Genomic DNA, 20530 nt, shown 5'->3' on the forward strand with positions numbered 1-20530 from the left:
TCAAGCTGGCCCAGGCTAGCAGGGGGTCGTGGTCAGAGGGTCTGTTGTATTGCAGTCTGTTGGGGCTGTTTGGGTGTTGAAGCTGTCGTGGATGTCTGCTATCTTGCAGTGGAATAAGGTGGCGAGGGAGTCGCACAGTGCTTGCGACGGCGGGTTGTCGTTGGTGTTGGAGCTGAGGTTGGAGAGTTTCTTCACGATGTTGAAGAGCTCCTTGCTATTGTGTGCGTTGTTGTCGAGGGGGTCTTTTGGAGGAGGTCCTCTTGCCCGCCCTGATGAGGTAGTGGTGGTTGTGGATGGCGTCCTTGTGTGCTGCGTGGCTGTCCGGAGTTTGTTTACTGTGCCATTTCTTCTCTGGTTTCCGGTAGGCTTGCTTGGAGGCTATGAGTTCTGGGATGAATCAGCTGGCCCTCTTGCTGGTGTCTCTGTGGGGGGGTTTCTTCAGCGGGGCGAGTGTGTTGGTGCAGTGGATTCAGCGGTGATAGGTCCAGAGGAGTTCGGTGGTGTGGCAGACGGAGACGTGCGGGAGAAGATGGGGTTGAGCATGTGGCGAGCGGAGTGGGTGGGCGTTGTGACGAGTTGCTTCAGTCCGAAGTTGGCAAGATTATCGATCAGGGTTGTGAAGTTGTTGTCGTTGTTGTTCTCAAGGTGAAAGTTCAGGTCTGCGAGGAGGATGTAGTCGGTGGAGGTCAGGGCGTGCGTGCTGATCAAGTCGGCGATGGAGTCGCTGAACTGGGAGCGGGATCTGGGGGCTCTGTGGGTGGAGTTAGGGTCTGTGTGGAGCTGGAAATGCATGTGTTCGGCAGTGCTGAGCATGTCATCAGTGGTAGTCGAGACCCTGATGCTGTTCTTGTGGACGATGGCGATTCCTCCTCCAACTCCGTTGGTGCGGTCTCTGCGGGTGATCTTGTAGTCATCTGGGATGGCTATGGCGATGTCGGGTGCGGAGTAGTCGTTAAACCAGGTCTCTATCAGGAAGGCGATATGCAGGGTTGTTGTGTCAAGCAGGTCCCAGAGCTCGACGGCATGCTTGTGTGCAGAACAGGTGTTCAGTAGTATGCATCGGAGGTGATTGGGGTCTTTCTTGGCAGGTGGTTCGTCAGCCCCTTAGCTACGATCACTTTTTCAAAAACAAGAATAGACAGTGAGATAATATTGGCTGTCAATGCTTCAAGCAAAGGCAGCAGTGCAGCGTTACCTAAAAAGTTTCCACTCAAATACTTGTATACTTATTTAAAATTTCATTAAGTGACTTTTTTACCTCCAGTACCTTTTCTGATGATTGGGACTTCAAGAATGTTAATACCATGATGTCTGGTCTAGAAAAATCAGCTGCATTCTCTAATCATGATTATTTAGAGGGTTCATCAGACTATGAACAGCTTTATTGTTACAACCACTATGGTCATCATTTCTTGCATAAAACTGCCTCACCTAGAAATGTATTTATGTATAACCAATGGGAACACCAACAAGGGGTGGCTAAAACACGTTTGCAATGAAGTTTCCATAATATTCAGGGTGCAACATACCCAATACAGAAACATTTTATTTAAAAAATGTGAACAAAACAAGAATTAAAAATATGTTAACCAATACAAAACAGATTTATTCTGCAGCCTTTATTGCCCAACTGTCTAGACAGGGTTTTGACTTTTGGAAAGACATAATTGACACAAAATCTGTGTGGGGTACAAAAGATTGGCAAGTAGAGGGCAAATAAGCTTTGTTTAGAGCCTGTATTATCCCATAGCAAATAATGTTTTTGAATGGCACTGTCCAACAAACGTCTTGCCTTGGGTTAGCCAAGATCAAAGACATGAACACTCCGTCCACACCTGCACCTGCAAGTAACAGCACTACACAGGGGGAGGTCGACGTACATACTATTTTACAAAACTACAGATCAGATCCTGAATGGGGAAAATGGTTGGCCCACAGACACAAACATCTGTCAAGAAAGATTCCTGAACAATATACAGGGCTTTACTATCAATAGGCCAGACCCACGTCATGTTCAACAACAGCATCCAGGGGTAGGAACAACATACAGTGTAGGAAAATTATGCCTTGATTGGCTACATAAATCTACACTCGAGGATGTGAAACAACACTTATCTTTACTTAAAGAAGGTGCAGACCTTAGGGATTTCTAGCTAGGTCCAAGAAAACCACGTCAAAAACGTTTCATGTATGCCGGTATCTAAGCTGCTTATAATGAAATATGGAAGGTTACCCAAGCAGACGCTGCAGAAAGAATACGAGAAATTGATCGTATTAATTTAGCGAAATCTCTCGCTGTAGTCGACAATGGGTTAACAACTCTGTCATCCAGGATATATTCATTGGGCAACATTGTTTCCTCTGCCATAGATATTATGGAACAAGACTTGGCCACGCTGCAACAAGGCCAGTCTCAACTACGTTCTATTTTGCTATTAGGCTGGACTCTTTAAAACTTGCATGCAGGCTATATGCCTTGGTGTTTTATCTACACTACGTCTCTGTTTTCAGAATTCAGTCTCTCTGATAAACAGATCGAACAGGCGCATTGAAAAACTGGAAAAATTGCAATTTACGGTAGCAGAAAAACCAGTTACTGAGTGGATCATACATGGCAAAATAACTCTGTTAGAACTTTCCATTTTCAGTATTGCCTAAAAAATATACCAGCAGACAAATATGAAAGGTTGGGTAATGAATATATCAAGACATCCAGGGATTTACCTTACACACACAGATGTTAGAGTGGGGTGGTGTGAAGTGTTTCTTAGTGGTACACACTGTGAAAAAGCACATAGCGGTTCTCTCCTATGTCAGGGTATTAATTAATACAGGGCTTGTACTGGTTCCACTGCAAATTTGTCATGTCAGCTGCACGGTTCACCAGCCTCAGTGATTAATCCAATTTTTGGACAACTTTCAAATGGAGATACCTTATGTTGAATGATCACAGCTGCTGTGGCATGTTGCCAGGCATCCCGTATCTAGTAACGGTTACTTCCAGGGTCACTTCCTGTATGCAGGACTTGTTCCCCAAATTAGACACAGTCAGGGAGTCGCCTTTATGGCCTTCACTGAACATCCCTTCTATATGGAAAGGGGCGACCACTCGGTCCCCCCGAACGTATGGTTGGGTGCCCCGATCCCCCCAGGAAACCATTTTGGGCGGGGGGCGTGGCTCGGCTGGTATGCCCGAAGTGGCGTAGCCGGGGCGCGCCTTTTCCCGCCCAAGAGGGGTTGTCCTAGACACCTACACGGAAGACCACGCCCAGTAGGCGTACCGGAGGAGGGTACACGCCCTCCCGCAGAAGGATAAATAGAGCGGGAATCCGAAGAAGCGTCCTCTTGTTCCTGTGCTCTGAAGGCTGCACCCACTCGTTGCTCGTGAGCCCTCGACGGAACAAGCGGCAATTTTGAGAACTTGTAATCTTGTTGTTTCTCTTTCAGTTATTTGGAGTACGAAAGATCCAGGACCTCGTTGATCGACTAGGAGCAGAATACTCGAAACCATGGCTGGCAAGAAAGCAGGAAAGGGTTCTGAGATGGAGAAGGTATTACGCCTGTTGTCGAACCGAATGGCTGGCATGGACCGAAAGCTCGGAAAAGTTGATTCGATCGGTCAAGGTTTGTCGGAGGTTAAGAAACAGTTGGCGGCCCTGAGCAACCCAGGTCGCCCTAAGAAGGTAATAGGCCCGGCCTTGCCGGGAGTCGTCCCCGAGGGTAGGGGGAAGCGGGTCAAGAGGAGGGCGGTTTCTGGGGAGGTCCCGGTTCCTGAGGTACCCCCAGTTGCCCGCGTCACGCCGGCGGACATCCCGGTACCAAACCCAGATATAGGTTTGCCAATCCCGGTTGTAATTACTCCCGCTAATGATGAAGAGATGCCTCCCGAGTTGGCCATCCAGTTGGCAGCGGTGTTGCCATGGCTTAAGAAAAAAGCAGGGGGGGCAGTGGCCGCGGGAGACCCGGCCGAGGAGGCCAGACTAATAATCGAGCAATTGCGGCAGTCGAGAGAGGCCGCAACGGCGAATGTTCCTCTTGTTCCCCCACAGGTGGCGCCGGGAGGACCTGCGGTTGGTCGGGAAAAGGCGGCAGAAATAACGGCCGAACCTGGTAAGCACACATTGCCAATGGCGGGAGAGGGTTCATTACCCTCGAGGCGGGAAAGGGTGACACAGCACATCCCTTTGGCCACAAAAGAACTAATATGGGGGGACAAATATGTTAACATGTTTCCACTATTGACTGACCATCGCGAGATGGAATATGCAAAATCCCAGAAAGATTTGTGGCATCCGAGTGTATGGCGCGCCAAGATGGCGGAATTCAGGGTTGATGAGACAGTAACGAACTGGGTTAAGGCCTTTTCCATATTTATTGCAGTCATGGGGGAACGAAAGCCTGAACTGATGACCGAGTTGACTTGCTATCAGAATCGGATTATGGATTTTTATTCCATGTATGAGGGGGATGAATGTAAAGGTTATGATATGAAATTTCGGAAAACGAAAGAGTTTGATGCTACTTTGACTTGGGACTGCCTTGACTCGGTGTCATGGTACAAGCAGCTCTTGCCAGGGGCGGCAGGTACGTCCTTGCCGAGCGGGAGCGGGTCGGGGTTCATCCGTCAAAAGCCTGCGGTGCCCTTTCGAGTGGGCGCCGGTGGGGACTATCAGCCCAAGACCGGAGGGAATGGCGGCAAGCGTGGGGTTTGTTGGGGCTTCAATAGAGGCAACTGTAACAGACCGCAGGGAACATGTAGGTTCAGACATGCATGTGCGGGCTGTGGGAACTCCTCACACCCGGAGAGTAGCTGTAGATCAAAAAACAGTGGGACGGGAGGTAAAGGGGGGTCCAAGCAAGAGTGAGGTAGGACTTTGTGACCGATTGCCTACACCTATTGATATCATGGCTCTGACTCCTTGGTTGAACAAATACCCTGATCATGTATCCGCCAGGGTGTTGAGGAAGGGATTCTTACATGGCTTCCACATCCCGGCGGGGGATTTTCGGGGGGACTCCTTTTGTAAAAAACAGTTATCTGTCCAACACAACCCAAGCGTTGCAGCAAAGAAAATTGCAAAAGAAGTCGGCTTGGGGAGGGTGGCAGGGCCTTTTCATCGCCCACCGGTGGCGGAGTTCACATGTTCCCCGTTAAGGGTTGTCCCGAAGAAAGACCCTGGGGAGTTTAGACTTATTCATAACTTGTCCGCCCCAAGGGGATCCTCGGTGAACGAAGCCATTGACCCAGGAGTTTGTTCAGTGCGGTACGCATCGTTCGATGATGCCGTGGCCATGTTAAATCGCCTGGGCCCCGGGGCGCTGATGGCGAAATCAGATATCGAATCGGCGTTCCGGTTGCTCCCGGTACACCCACAGGATCAGCGCTTGCTAGGTTTTGCATTTCAAGGGAATTATTATATGGATAAATGCATGCCGATGGGTTGCTCCATTTCTTGTTCTTATTTTGAAATGTTCAGCTGTTTTCTACAGTGGGTTTTCACTGAGGCCACGGGCCATAAGCATGTGATGCACTATTTAGATGACTTCCGGTTTTTGGGTACAGCCGGCGATACGAGTTGTGCGCAGGCGCTACGGGACTTCTGCATCCTCATGCGGGAGTTCGGAGTCCCACTGGCACCAGGTAAGACTGTCGGACCATCTACTTCACTGGAGTGTCTGGGAATTGAGCTCGATTCGGTGGAATGATGTTTCCGTTTACCGATGGAAAAGGTAGCCAAATTCAGGGCTTCCCTCATACAATGCCTGGGCAAGGAGAAAGTGACCCTGCACCAGTTGCAGCAAACAGTGGGTCAGCTTAACTTTGCCTTGAGAGTGATGCCAATGGCCCGCCCCTTCTCACGCTCTATTGCACAGGCTATGGTGGGTCTCAAGGAAGGACACCACCGTACGAGACTGTCGGCGGAGGTTCGCCAGGATATGCGTATTTGGTTGGCATTTTGTGTAGAGGCAGTGGCAGTACCTCGGCACAACGCTTGAGAAAGGCGAGCAGATTGCGAGGGCTCTCCTCTGCTTGCACCTTATTCCTTCTGATGCATTTGAACTGACTCGTTTTTTAAATATTTTTACCATCACTGTGTTAAGTATTGTGTGCTCATTTAGAAACCTACCGCTACTTGCTTTTCATTGACTGTGGTCCCCCTGAGCCCCGTTCCACCGCGGCTTCACGTGCCGTTTGCTGTGGAGGGCTAGGTCGGCCGCCATCTTAAGTGTGGGTCAGACCCTGCCGGACCTGAGTTAGCGGTCCAGCGGAGGTTGGGGCTTCTGTCTATAATTAGCCATGCTCTTTAGGACGCGCAGCGGCCACGCGCAGCGGGCGCGCCGTCTGCGCGCCGAAGGAGCGCCAAAGGAGGGCCCGTCTGTGCCCGTCCGTGTCCCGGACGTGGCCAGGGCCAGCCCCCCTGCCGGTGCTCTACCATCTACTGACAGGTCCAGAGTTCGCTACTCCCGTGAGTATCTTATGGCACTTAGTACGAATTCCTGCCCCTGCAGGGATAGATGAGAGCTGGCTGATAACTCTCTGCTGATTTGTCAAGCATGCAAATTTCGCTTTCAGCCTACTCTAATTGGTCCTATCCAGCTTCCCATCGATACGTTATGTATCCGGGCTGGCTTGGTCAATGCTAGATCATTGGTCAAGCACTCCGATGACATTTTTGAATTGCTGAGTGATAATGAGTTTGATCTCCTCTTTGTCACAGAAACGTGGCTCAATGAGACATGCAATCCAGCGGTCGAATTTGCTATTCCACGTGGTTTTAAAATCGCTAGACAAGATCGCCCCTTAGGCAGAGGAGGTGGCATAGCAGCCATTTTTAGAGAAAAATGGACACTCTCTCTTGATCCTCTGGGCCCCCCAGCTGATGCTGAGATGCTCCACTTTTCTTTATCTTTTGGGGCACATTTTACCTTATGGGGTACTCTGGTGTACCGGCCACCTGGCCATGCAGGTAAATTTCTAGGGGCACTAGAGGACATAATAGTCCCACGGGCCTTGAAATACTCTAGATATCTCCTTTTGGGGGATTTTAATATTCATGTGGATAATCTAGATCTACCTGATACAGTTCGGTTAAATGATGCTTTTGCTATGGCCCAGCTAAAACAATGGGTTAAGGCTCCCACTCATTCAGGGGGACATGTCCTTGACCTGGTATGTACTAACTTTGATATAAATATGACTCATCCCGAAATAGTGACCTGGTCTGACCATATGTTGATTAGGTTCACCTGGCCCTTATCCCGCCCCGCTGAGATCAATCATTCAGCTGCTCATACACAGAAAATTAATATAGATATTCTATGTGACCAACTAGATACCTCTCGCCCTACTCTTCCCTCTGAAATTGAGTCAGCCGTTCGTTCTTTCAACTCATGGATTGAATGTGGAGCTGCTGCTTCAATTAAAACAGGCCGTGTTTGTAGAATGCGCTCTACCCCTTCTAAACCTTGGTTTTCCCACACCCTCCGTGATCTTAAATTAGGCTGCAAAAAACTTGAAAGACGTTGGAGACAAGCCTATCTCCCCGAGGCTAAGAAAGAACTGAGGGCGGCGCAAAAGAGGTATTACGCAGCGATTAAATCGGCAAAAAGTCAATACTACGCTGGGCGAATAACCAAGGCTAACAACAATAGCAGGGAAATCTTTGCTATTGTTAAAAGCTTTGTTTCACCATGTGCTGCTCAACCTCTACTAACCTCTTCGGTCAAATGGTGTGAAGAACTCTCTGTGTTCTTCGTGGACAAAATCGCCAAAATTCAAGACGATTTACTCACCGTATGTAATATTTTCCACCTTCAATGATTATCCCATCCCCCACTATGCCTGTCCTTACGGATCAGTTTGTCCATTTTACTCCAGTTGACAAAAAAGACGTTGTTAAAATTCTTGCTACCCTACAATCAGGATCCCCCTCTGACCCTTGCCCTGCCAGAGTTCTTGCGGGCCTGGCTAATACAGTTGGCCATGAGGTGACACACATTATCAACCACTCTCTTTCCACTGCCACTGTTCCGGCATGCTGGAAGCAGGCTAAACTGCTACCACTTAAAAAAAAAAATGGCTTAGACCCTACGGTCCCCGCTAACTTCCGGCCCATATCACTGTTGCCGGCCCTGGCAAAAATATGCGAAAAGGTTGCTTTTACACAGCTGGACAAATTTGTTGAAAGCTCTCAGGCTCTTCACCCAGCGCAATCAGGCTTTAGAGCAGCCTTCAGCACAGAGACGGCTTTAGTTGAAGTTTCTGAGGCTATCCGGGAATGTTTGGACGCAGGTGGCAGAGCGGCTCTGATCTTATTGGACCTCTCTGCCGCCTTCGATACGGTTCCTCACTCCCTTCTACTTACCAGATTAGCGGCCATAGGCATAACAGGCTCTGCTCTTGACTGGCTGACATCTTTTTTAGATAATAGATCTCAGCAAGTGTGGATGCCACCCTTTGCCTCCTCTCCCAAAAAACTTACAACTGGTGTTCCACAGGGCTCCACCCTTAGCCCCCTGCTTTTTAATATATATATGACCCCTCTCATTTATCTTGCGGAACAGCTAGGAGCAAAAATTATGGCCTACGCTGACGACACACAACTTCTGTTCACATGGCCAAAAAATAACTTGGACACGTCGAGAGTTCAATTCTGTTTATCATCGGTCTTTCGTTGGCTAGCCCGCGCCCAACTTAAATGTAATGAAAGCAAATCTGAAATCCTGCTATATGGCTCCTTTCCAGATAACTTTAGCGACTCTCTCTGGCCCACCGATCTGCCATGCCCCAAATCCATCGGTGGACCTGCAAAAAACTTAGGAGTTTGGTTTAATAACAACCTCAGCTTTGAGGATCATTTAAAAAAACTTACTGGGATTTGCTTTTCTACACTCAAAACATTACGCAGATTTCTTCCTTTGCTCCCGAGAGAGGCCAAGGAGACGGTAATTCGCGCTCTTATATTATCCAGATTGGATTATGCGAATGGCCTCTTCTGCGGACTTCCGGCCTATCTGATTCATCGCCTCCAAGTCATTCAAAATGCAGCAGTGTGGCTTTTGTTTAACATACCCAGAAGCTCTAGTGTTCGTCAACCTCTTAGAACCCTTCACTGGCTTCCAGTTGCTCAGAGGATTTTATTTAAAATCTTTGTTCTGGCATACCGAGCAGTCCATCAAACTGGTCCAGTTTATCTAAGGAAAAGATTCTCCCTTTATGTTCCTAATCGCCCTCTCAGGTCAACTAATCTTCACCAAATGAATGTACCAAAGTTTAAATACAGCAGGCTCGGTGGCCAATCCATCTCTGTCAGAGCTGCGAGAGCTTGGAATACCCTTCCTCTCCATTTGAGAACAACTTCATCCATCATGGTGTTTAGGAAGGGCCTAAAAACCCATCTCTTTAACATCACTGTTTAATGGCTGTTTCTCTACTCTGGATTCACTCCGATCTGTCTCCCCTTTCTCTCGCGCCAGGATACTATTGGTTTAGCAACAGAGCGCGCTACAAAAGCCTCTATAATAATAATAATAATAATAATAATAATAATTTCTGGCGGACTTCAACGGTCAAGTTGTGTGGAACAAGCCACCAGCGTCTTCAGACGAACTTGGTCTGTGGACTGACTCAGCTGGGAGCGTGGGATTTGGCGCCATCTTTGGCAACCGATGGTCGGCGCAAGTATGGCCGACGTGGTGGCACTCCAGCGGTCTCACAGGTAACATTGGGTTCTTGGAGTTATTCCCCATTTGGGTTGCTCTGATGGCATGGCCAGACGACTTCAGGGACCGCTCAGTGGTGTTTTGGTCCGATAATATGACGGTGGTCGAGTGCATTAACGAGCAGGCAGCCCGCTGCAAGTGGATCTTGAGATTGTTGAAAGAAATTGTACTACTTTACATGAGATTGAATGTACAGTTCAGGGCGAAACATGTGCCAGGCGTACTGAATCATGCAGCTGATGCACTCTCTCGTTCACATATGCAGGCGCTCAGGGGCTATCTACCCACAGCGGACCTAGTGGCGGCACCATTCCCCGAAGCGCTATGGCTAATCGGTGCCTCGGATTACAGGACCTCGTGGCAGCAAGCTTAGCCCCCAGGACAAGGAAGGCATACGAAGGAGCGTTTCGTTCCTACTGCACATTTTTGGGCCCAACGGGGAGACAGAGCTGGGGTCAGGAGGAATCCTTCCTGGGGTTCCTGGTAGCGCTACACAGAGAAGGCCGATCAGCGGCAACGGCCAGTAGACATAGGGCGGCCATTTCATTCATGGCACAGGTGCATGGCATAAAAGACCCGACGGGTTCCTTTTTGGTTAAGAAAGCCCTTCGCGGCTGGCAGCGCCTTGAGGGTCGCAAGCAAGATGCGAGGCGCCCGATTGGCTTGGACAGGTTGTCTCTACTCGTAGCAAAATTGGACGAGACGTGCTCCTCCAATTTCTAAGCAGTTCTGTTCCGGGCAGCTTTCGCATTGGCATTCCATGGGGCTATGCGGGTGAGCGAACTTGTCGCAAAGAACATGAAAGATGTTGAGGGAGGCTTGTGCAGGGATCATGTCCAAGTTAGGGGTTATTCAATGGTGATCTCGATAGCCAGGTCCAAGACTGACCAGGGAGCTATGGGAAATAGTGTTATCGTGCAGCGCGCGCGAGGGTCCCCCACGTGCCCGATAAAGTGTATAGAGGAATACTTGGCACTGAGGGCGGCTACATGGGGGGGAGTTTGCTGAGGCACAAGGATGGCACCCCACTGACGAGATTTCAGTTCCAGAGGGTGCTAGCACTGTCAATCGTTGCTGCGGGCATGGGCCTGTGCGATTTTGGGACCCACTCCTTTAGGATAGGGGCTGCCACTGAGGCTACAGCCAGGGGTCAGAGTGCGGAGGAAGTAAAACAGTTGGGACGTTGGTCCTCGAATTGCTTCAAAAGGTATGTGCGATTGCACATGTTGTAAAGATCAATTGACATGCACTCACGCTTCTTGTCTTTTGTTTGAATTACAGTTTCGCGAGCCTGTCACGCGGGGCGGAATTTGCAGTCGACCCAGCACCAGGAGACCAGCGGTCAAGGATCACCGACTGGAGAGAGAGTGGTATGGGTCATGGGCCACTCATATGTGAGGCGTGCCGGGGACGTATTCAAGGCAGGTGACGCGACTCACGCAGCTGGGGAATACGGGTACAGAGTGACCTTCCATGGGAAGGGCGGGCTCTGTTTTGACCAATTCGAATCGTTTTTTGAGGGTCTCTTAGGGCGGCAAAGGTCACCGCCATCTGTAGTCATAGTACACCTGGGGGGCAATGACTTGGTGACACTGGGTAGACGAGTGTTATTGGAACACATTTTGTCGGCTGTCAGCTGGTTGGCTAAAAGAGTCCCGGGTTGCACGATTGCCTGGTCCCACATGATCCCAAGGAAGGTATGGCGGGGGGGCCTTTCGGTGTCAGCACTGAACCATTCAGTGAAAAGGGTTAACAATAAAATTGGTAAATTGTTCCGCTCTTCGCAGTTGCATAGCATTCCTCACGGGTGTATTCGGGGTGATCACATGTATCTGAATGATGGGGTTCATCTGTCCAGGGAGGGGAATGACTTACTCATAGGAGACTTCATAGCGTGGCTAAGGGGTTTGAGGAAGCATGACCTTTAGGAGGAGTAGGGGGGGCCGGATAGTCGGTCAACTATCCGGCCTGTGGCGGTAAGGTCATGATCGGTGAGCAGTAATTTCAAGGTCCCTAGAGGGGGGTGCCACCCAGAATGGATGGGAGCGCCCGGGGGGAGGCGGCCATTGGCCCCTTCCACGGGGAGGCGGCACCCACTAAGGATGGGTCGCCTAGGGGGAGACGGCCATAGGCCCCTCCCAGGGGGGGAGGTGGCTAGATGCCCCTCCTGCTAATTTCCCAGGGGCCGGATATCCGCGACGGCGGATAGAGAATGTGGGGATGGGGGGAAGTCCACGCTGTCCTTCTTACAGATACCTCACACGGGAACTCGGACGACCTTTAAGATGGCGTCGAGTGGAAAAGTGGCCCCCACCACGACAAGGGAAGATACAGTTGGCAATGAGGGTAGAGTCCTCTGCGCATGCGCCACTCATACCGTGAGGGCGAGATTTTGGTAGTAGGGATCTGACACCGGTTAAGACCTTGCCGTTGGCCCTTAATGCTAGGATGTACAATTTTAATTTAGAATGTATGCATTTTCAGGATGTTAGACTCGGCTAGGAAACCTTTGTATTAGAGAGCTGTTAAGGTTAGCCAAAGAACATGTCTTCATCGAAATGTAATAAATGTAAAATTGTACATAATGATGAAACTTTTATTTAATGTTTTAAATTTTGTTTCATATTTTAATAAATACGGCCAGAAGGGTGACTCCCTCCCGCCTTCCAAAAGTTCAAACCTGTGTCCGACTTCTCCCATCCTTGGGGATTGGTGTTGGGAGGGGGTGGCGGGCATCCCGGCCATATGGAAAGGGGCGACCACTCGGTCCCCCCGAACGTATGGTTGGGTGCCCCGATCCCCCCGGGAAACCATTTTGGGCGGGGGGCGTGGCTCGGCTGGTATGCCCGAAGTGGCGTAGCCGGGGTGCGCCTTTTCCCGCCCAAGAGGGGTTGTCCTAGACACCTACATGGAAGACCACGCCCAGTAGGCGTACCGGAAGAGGGTACACGCGCTCCCGCAGAAGGATAAATAGAGCGGGAATCCGAAGAAGCGTCCTCTTGTTCCTGTGCTCTGAAGGCTGCACCCACTCATTGCTCGTGAGCCCTCGACGGAACAAGCAGCAATTTTGACCCACCCACCAGCCCCTTATGGCAATGTTTGTTTAAATAAAGTTTTGCTGAGAAATAGATGTATAGGCTTTTTTCCTTTGTAGAAAAAGTAAAGGAATGTTTAAGATAAGGATGTGACTTCTGCCTTTAGGATAATGTTTTTCCTTTGTAGGAGCGAGCAGTTGAGGACACATCAAGGCTATGTCAGAATTTTCTTTCCTTAGTAGGTGAACAACTGTCGTATTTATTTTTTGGTTGGGAGGTAAGGTCATGATCGGTGAGCAGTAATTTCAAGGTCCCTAGAGGGGGGCGCCACCCAGAATGGATGGGAGCACCCGGGGGGAGGCGGCACCCACTAAGGATGGGTCGCCTAGGGGGAGACAGCCATAGGCCCCTCCCAGGGGGGAGGCGGCTAGATGCCCCTCCTACTAATTTCCCGGGGGCCGGATATCCGCGACGGTGGATAGAGAGTGTGGGGATGGGGGGGAGTCCACGCTGTCCTTCCTACAGATACCTCACACGGGAACTCGGACGACCTTTAAGATGGCGTAGAGTGGAAAGGGGGCCCCCACCACGACAAGGGAAGTTACAGTTGGCAATGAGGGTAGAGTCCTCTGCGCATGCGCCACTCACACCGTGAGGGCGAGATTTTGGTAGTAGGGATCTGACACCGGTTAAGACCTTGCCGTTGGCCCTTAATGCTAGGATGTACAATTTTAATTTAGAATGTATGCATTTTCAGGATGTTAGACTCGGCTAGGAAACCTTTGTATTAGAGAGCTGTTAAGGTTAGCCAAAGAACATGTCTTCATCGAAATGTAATAAATGTAAAATTGTACATAATGATGAAACTTTTATTTAATGTTTTAAATTTTGTTTCATATTTTAATAAATACGGCCGAGAGGGTGACTCCCTCCCGCCTTCCAAAAGTTCAAACCTGTGTCCGACTTCTCCCATCCTTGGGGATTGGTGTTGGGAGGCGGTGGCGGGCATCCCGGCCATATGAATTGATGCTTTGAGCAGAATGAAAGCCATTCTTTTACAACAGACCGTGCCTTTGACCTCGGCCAAAGAAACCTATGTTCTACAAATTGCAAGGACTTTTGCTGAGATACAGGCTCTGTTAAATACAAACTGCCCTACACATTTCACACAAATGTTGGGACGTATCTTAAACATGTCTGATACGAGCAATATTGTGCATGTATTTCAGAACGTATGAATGCAATGTCAAGCGCACACAACCTGCATCAGTATATCAATTAAGTTTGGTAGTCATTCAATGAAAAGGATAAGATCCAACTCCAATGTTTTTAACTTATAAGGTGTTTATTCATCCAATGTAAGTATTAATTTCACAAGAAAAACCAGCCGACACGTGTTTCGTCAAAACCGGGGTAAACAGGTGACTCTTTAGGGCTGGGAAAATAAAGTAGAAAAATGAAACAATACTATTAAAGGGGAGTGACAAGTGACAACACCCTTGTGGTGGGGGAATGAGTTGCAGGCCAGTGAGGTGGGCATGAGGGGTGGGGAGGACTGGCTCAAGGCCAGTCTAGGAAGAGTGGAAACCTAGAAAGGGTGTGGGGAAAATGGCAGAGTGTGAGTTGAAGAATAAAGGAAAACCTAAGTGAGACATCAGATAACAAGTGAGTGTATAAGTGTGGTGGTGAGCTGCTGATAACAATATTATAACTTCAAATGCAGCGACGCAAGTAGAGAGCCACATGGTGAGTGTCATGTGGTGGAAAACATTTTACATAAATCACAAACTGAAAATCACTGACAAGTAAAGATGCGGAATTTGTTTGAATGTAACCGGAGGAATGAAAAGGAAAGAGCATGGAAAATACAAATGAAAAATTGTTTACATTGCTAAAGTGCGGATGGTATGTGGCATGTAGTGCCCCTGCATGGTTGGTGTTCAAAATTGTGACAGGCTGTAAATCACAAGCAATCTAAATATGCACAGTACAGTCAAAATTATCCTGTTGAGAGTGAATCATCAAATGTCTACATCGCTAGTCCCAGGGTGGTGTTTCACGTCAAAACATCTGTACATGTTAAATATTCAAAATCATTGTATTGGTCCGGTATGTAAATCGGATACATTGCGTCATGAGCACGAGAAAGTACTGATTATATTGGTCAGCAGAACTAGTGGTGTAGTTGGGCCATTAAGGAGAGAAAAGTTACAGAATGTGCTATCTAAATACGTACAATTATTATAAAACAGGACAGCCATAATGTTGGGTATTCACTAGACCTGAATGGGTAAGTAATCGCTGGGTGTGCTATATATGTTTCTCCAACCCTTATGTTTAGTGATATTGTGACATTAGCGTGGGTAATCCGTAATTATAATGGAGGAGGGGTGAGCAGTAATACTATTTGGCAAGTCACAGTACCGGATCTTTAAAATTGTAACTGATATACCTGAGGAGTGAAATGCTGAGAGCTGTGTCTGTAGAAGGGGCAAAAATAGTAGGGGTATGAATATTAATAGCGATCGGGAGACTCTAGTATAATTCACCGTGAATATTGCAAGGATATAAAAGTAAGGAAGGCAAGCTACACTCACCGGATATTTCCAACCTGGTCCTAATCGGGTGTATACAAAGAAAGACGCGTGGAGGAGGGGCTTGTAGCGCGTCTGGGTGGTGTGGGGAGGTGGAAAAAACCACCGCCGGATGAGCGGTCGGAGGGAGCGGCGAAGCAAATCCGCATGCCCTCGCTTATGAGCTGTAGTCGGAATTAAGTGAAAAACAGAAGGGCAGTAAGCCGAAATAAATAAAGGACAGGGGTATCTAAGAGAGGCTTGGGATGCAAGGCATCCCGGGTCACCTCAAAACATTAGCCAGTTGGTTAGCTTACCTTCCGATCGTTGTACCGAGGTGAGAGGAAGTCCGTGAATGTTCGGGTTTCTAAGACAATGGGTGCGGTTCAAAATGCGCCCTTGGAGGCGAAATCTTGATGACGTGAAAATCCCGCCGAAAAATTGCCATAACAACTAGAACGTCGCACTGTGTTCCGAAAGTCAGGGATACGGTAGTAATAGAAAATGGACTATGTCGGTATATTGCTGTGGGGTCTGACGGGTTTGTAACAAATAAAACACTGCGGTGCTGTTGCACAATGAAAATCTCCTCTTAGGTATGGCTAATACAGATCATATTTATTTATAAAAAACATTCTCTGGTCTTAAGGCCAAAAAGTGGTGAAACGCATGTATGATTAGTCGTGGGCCACAAAAGGAAGAACCCGCAAGGTACAGGGATGAGGGGGAGAGAGGAACGGGAATGCTAGAATCAGACGAGCCCGCAGTACAATAGTGATAGCCATACCTAAGAGGAGATTTTCATTGTGCAACAGCACCGCAGTGTTTTATTTGTTACAAACCTGTCAGACCCCACAGCCGTATACCGGCATAGTCCACTTTCTATTACTACCATATCCCTGACTTTCACTAGTTGTTATTGCAATTTTTCAGCGGGATTTTCACGTCATCAAGATTTCGCTTCAAAGGGCGCATTTTGAACCGCACCCATTGTCTTAGAAACCCGAACATTCACGGACTTCCTCTCACCTCGATACAACGATCGGAAGGTAAGCTAACCAACTGGCTAATGTTTTGAGGTGACCCGGGATGCCTTGCATCCCAAGCCTCTCTTAGATACCCCTGTCCTTTATTTATTTCGGCTTACTGCCCTTCTGTTTTTTACTTAATTCCAACTACAGCTCATAAGCGAGGGCAAGCGGATTTGCTTCGCCGCTCCCTCCGACCGCTCATCTGGCGGCGGTTTTTTCCACCTCCCCACACCACCCAGACGCGCTACAAGCACCTCCTCCACGCGTCTTTCTTTGTATACACCCGATTAGGACCGGGTTGGAAATATCACCGGTCCGACGGTGAGTGTAGCTTGCCTTCCTTACTTTTATATCGTTGCAATATTCACTGTGAATTATACTAATTGGAGTCTCCCGATCACTATTAATATTCATACCCTACTATTTTTGCCCCTTCTACAGACACAACTCTCAGCATTTCACTCCTCAGGTATGTCAGTTACAATTTTAAAGATCCGGTACTGTGACTTGCCAAATAGTATTACTGCTCACCCCTCCTCCATTATAATTACGAATTACCCGCGCTAATGTCACAATATCACTAAACTTAAGGGATGGAGAAACATATATAGCACATCCAGCGATTACTTACCCATTCAGGTCTAGTGAATACCCAACATTATGGCTGTCATGTTTTATAATAATTGTACATATTTAGATAGCATATTGTGTAAATTTTCTCTCCTTAATGGCTCAACTACACCACTAGTTCTGCTGACCAATATAATCAGTACTTTCTCGTGCTCATGACGCAATGTATCCGATGTACATACCGGACCAATACAATGATTTTGAATATTTAACATGTACAGATGTTTTGACGTGAAACACCACCCTGGGACTAGCGATGTAGACATTTGATGATTCACTCTCAACAGGATAATTTTGACTGTACTGTGCATATTTAGATTACTTGTGATTGATAGCTTTTCACAATTTTGAACACCAACCATGTAGGGGCACTGCATGCCACATACCATCCGCACTTTAGCAATGTAAACAATTTTTCATTTGTATTTTCCATGCTCTTTCCTTTTCATTCCTCAGGTTACATTCAAACAAATTCCGCATTTTTACTTGTCAGTGCTTTTCAGTTTGTGATTTATATAAAACGTTTTCCACCACATGACACTCACCATGTGGTTCTCTACTTGCGTCGCTGCATTTGAAGTTATAACATTGTTATCAGCAGCTCACCACCACACTTATACACTCACTTGTTATCTGATGTCTCACTTAGGTTTTCCTTTATTCTTCAACTCACACTCTGCCATTTTCCCCACACCCTTTCTAGGTTTCCACTCTTCCTAGACTGGACTTGAGCCAGTCCTCCCCACCCCTCACGCCCCCCTCACTGGCCTGCAACTCATTCCCCCAACACAAGAGTGTTGTCACTTGTCACTTCCCTCTAATAGTATTGTTTCAATTTTCTACTTTATTTTCCCAGCCCCGAAGAGTAACGGGATTACCCCTGTTTTGACGAAACACGTGTCGGCTGGTTTTTCTTGTGAAATTAATACTTATATTCGATGAATAAACACCTTATAAGTTAAAAACATTGGAGTTGGATCTTATCCTTTTCATTGAATGATTACCAAACTTAATTGATATACTGATGCAGGTTGTGTGCGCTTGACAATGCATTCATGTACACAGAAGGTTGAGATCTTCTCCCCTTCTTTTCTCTGAGACAAGGGTTATCTCAGATCAAGAAGCACCAACCACCTAACTTCACATACTACCCAATGACCACTACCTGTTGAGTGCCTCCACATTTCTGAACACTCTCATAACCCTTCGCTGAACTTTGTATTTCAGAACGTATGTTGTGGACTTTTAACACCTTTTCAAGCAGTCCTCGGAATCATTCCAAACTTTGTGCACTCAGTGTTTTGGTGGTCTGCCGCTAATTCTAGCACTCTTTGCAGGAATCCTGTTTTTATTCCTACTGCTACGCTATGGCAAACCAATCCACCGGCATCAATCCCAGCACCGTGGAGAGAGCTCTTCTGGAAAAGAAGTGTTGTGAGTGCATAGTACAACTTTTGGGTTGACCTCATCTACGAGAATTAAATACCTCATGGTTTCTGTCATTCAGACCAATCGGCAAGATTGCATCTTACCTGTTCTACGCTGCCTCCTTTGCAGTGAAGAATGCGCGCTAGACATCTGACTAACACTCCCATCAGTCATGCCAACAGATATCGATACTCTGCTGGACCCGGTTACGGCCCATGCTCTCTGTTGTCCCCAGAGACTACCAATCCAGATGACGGCATTCATTGATTCACAGATGCAAATTGCCACTGCTGACGTACGAGAGGAAACAACAGGCACACAGGTAACATCGGAATCGGACATTGCTGATGCTTCCAATGCTGAAGGCAATGCTTCGCATCTATGTGCAGTTAATCTTCTAAACGATGCATTCCAACTATCACCTACAACGGTAGACAATTTTTTGTCTACAGGAATAGAGGATTTCACGTTTTCTTCATCCCCATACACTGACTTTTGAGTCAGCACATAGTGTACCGGGAAGACTCTGAATTTGGCCTTCATTTTAAAAAACAAAAGACAAAACTTGGAACTTTTTGCTATAATTATTTTTTTTCTCCAAATTTGTATTTTTCCTTTTTTGTGGCAAAGTAATCTGCTTACAGTAGTACTATTCATAGAGAACATACTTCTTTGAACACTTCCAGAGACAAATTGCCATCTTGTCAAACAATTTCATTTATGTAACCTGACATTTAGCATTCTATGTACGCATATGCTTAGAATGGAACTTTGCTTTAATATGTATGGCACCATTGCATTTCATGCATGGCAACAGTTTTTAATGCATTTTAAAGATATGTTTTAGACATGTTTGTAGTAACTCATGTGTAACCGTATTTTTAGTATGTTTATCATGTTTAGCATTTAGTGATGTCGGTCATTTAGAACTGGAGTGGTTGTTGTGTTTCGATTTAGTTACCTGTATATAGGTTTCCAGAATCATCCCTTTGTATAGGCACAACTCACTTTTTCCTTATTTAGACATAATATCCCAGTCCTTATTTAGGCAGAAGAACCCTGCCCGAGCGCACACATGTATAAAGTCACAAAAATAAATTCCAATGTCCATAGGTTTATTCTTCTAGTTTTTGAATCAAGTTTTCTTCAATCGGTACAGCAAAGTTCTCTTGTCCGTATGTCCAAAATATTCAATGAGGTGTACTTATCCAACATAAACCATATCATAAGCAGCCAACACGTGTTTCGTCATGCTATATCAAGCATCCTTGACTTCTTCAGGGCAGCAAACCCAAATAAACGATATTTAAACAAAGCAAATTCTTGTATCTTACATAATGATACAAATATTTTCTACCTCATTAATCAGAAAACTATCAAAACCGTGTATTCAATACTCAGGGAGGGTTCTTCTTTCTATTTTGTTATCCGCACATGCTGGTAGAGACAGGGTTGTGAGGTAACCATCTCTTTTTCCGCTTAAGGCTCTGTTATAGACAAATATTGATTTGACACTGTGACCCAGAAATACAGTGGAGCGCCCTTTCGTACACCTAGTTACCAAGCGGTCAGTTAGCTCCTTATTTAGGCATCAGCCATGCTTTCCAATACAGGCATGGTCACCTACATCCGTCCATCCCACGTCACAACGAGTTTTAGAAACCAGACCCTTAAGCCATTGGGACTTTCCCTGCTTGGATTATTGATTTCTCCAAGAACTCATTTATTATGCATGAACAACTATTCCTTAGGGGTTCATTCATGAAGTCTTCTTCTGCCCGACTTTACGTCGTTGCTAGCATTCCTAAGTACCTTCCAGGTATAAATACACCTTCAATTACCATGGCAAACCACGGCTTGGTTACACAGTTCGATACGGCTTGCCACGGCAAGTTCAGAAGGAATTCGAGCCCCCCCCCTGACGCCCTGACCAGACGCTGTCATCCTCCTTGCAGAGAATCCAGCTTCCAGTGTCCTGACTCCCTTCACAGGGTGTTAGGGATTGAGATTCGGAAAGCGATTCCAACCTCTCTCATTCGCAAGATATGGAGCAGACTAGAATCTAGACGGACTCTTGGCATACCAAACTATAGCTTACCATACTATAGCT

The sequence above is a fragment of the Lissotriton vulgaris genome, chromosome 2_2 (genome assembly GCF_964263255.1).
Source record: "Lissotriton vulgaris chromosome 2_2, aLisVul1.2, whole genome shotgun sequence".
NCBI classification, from domain to species: domain Eukaryota; kingdom Metazoa; phylum Chordata; class Amphibia; order Caudata; family Salamandridae; genus Lissotriton; species Lissotriton vulgaris.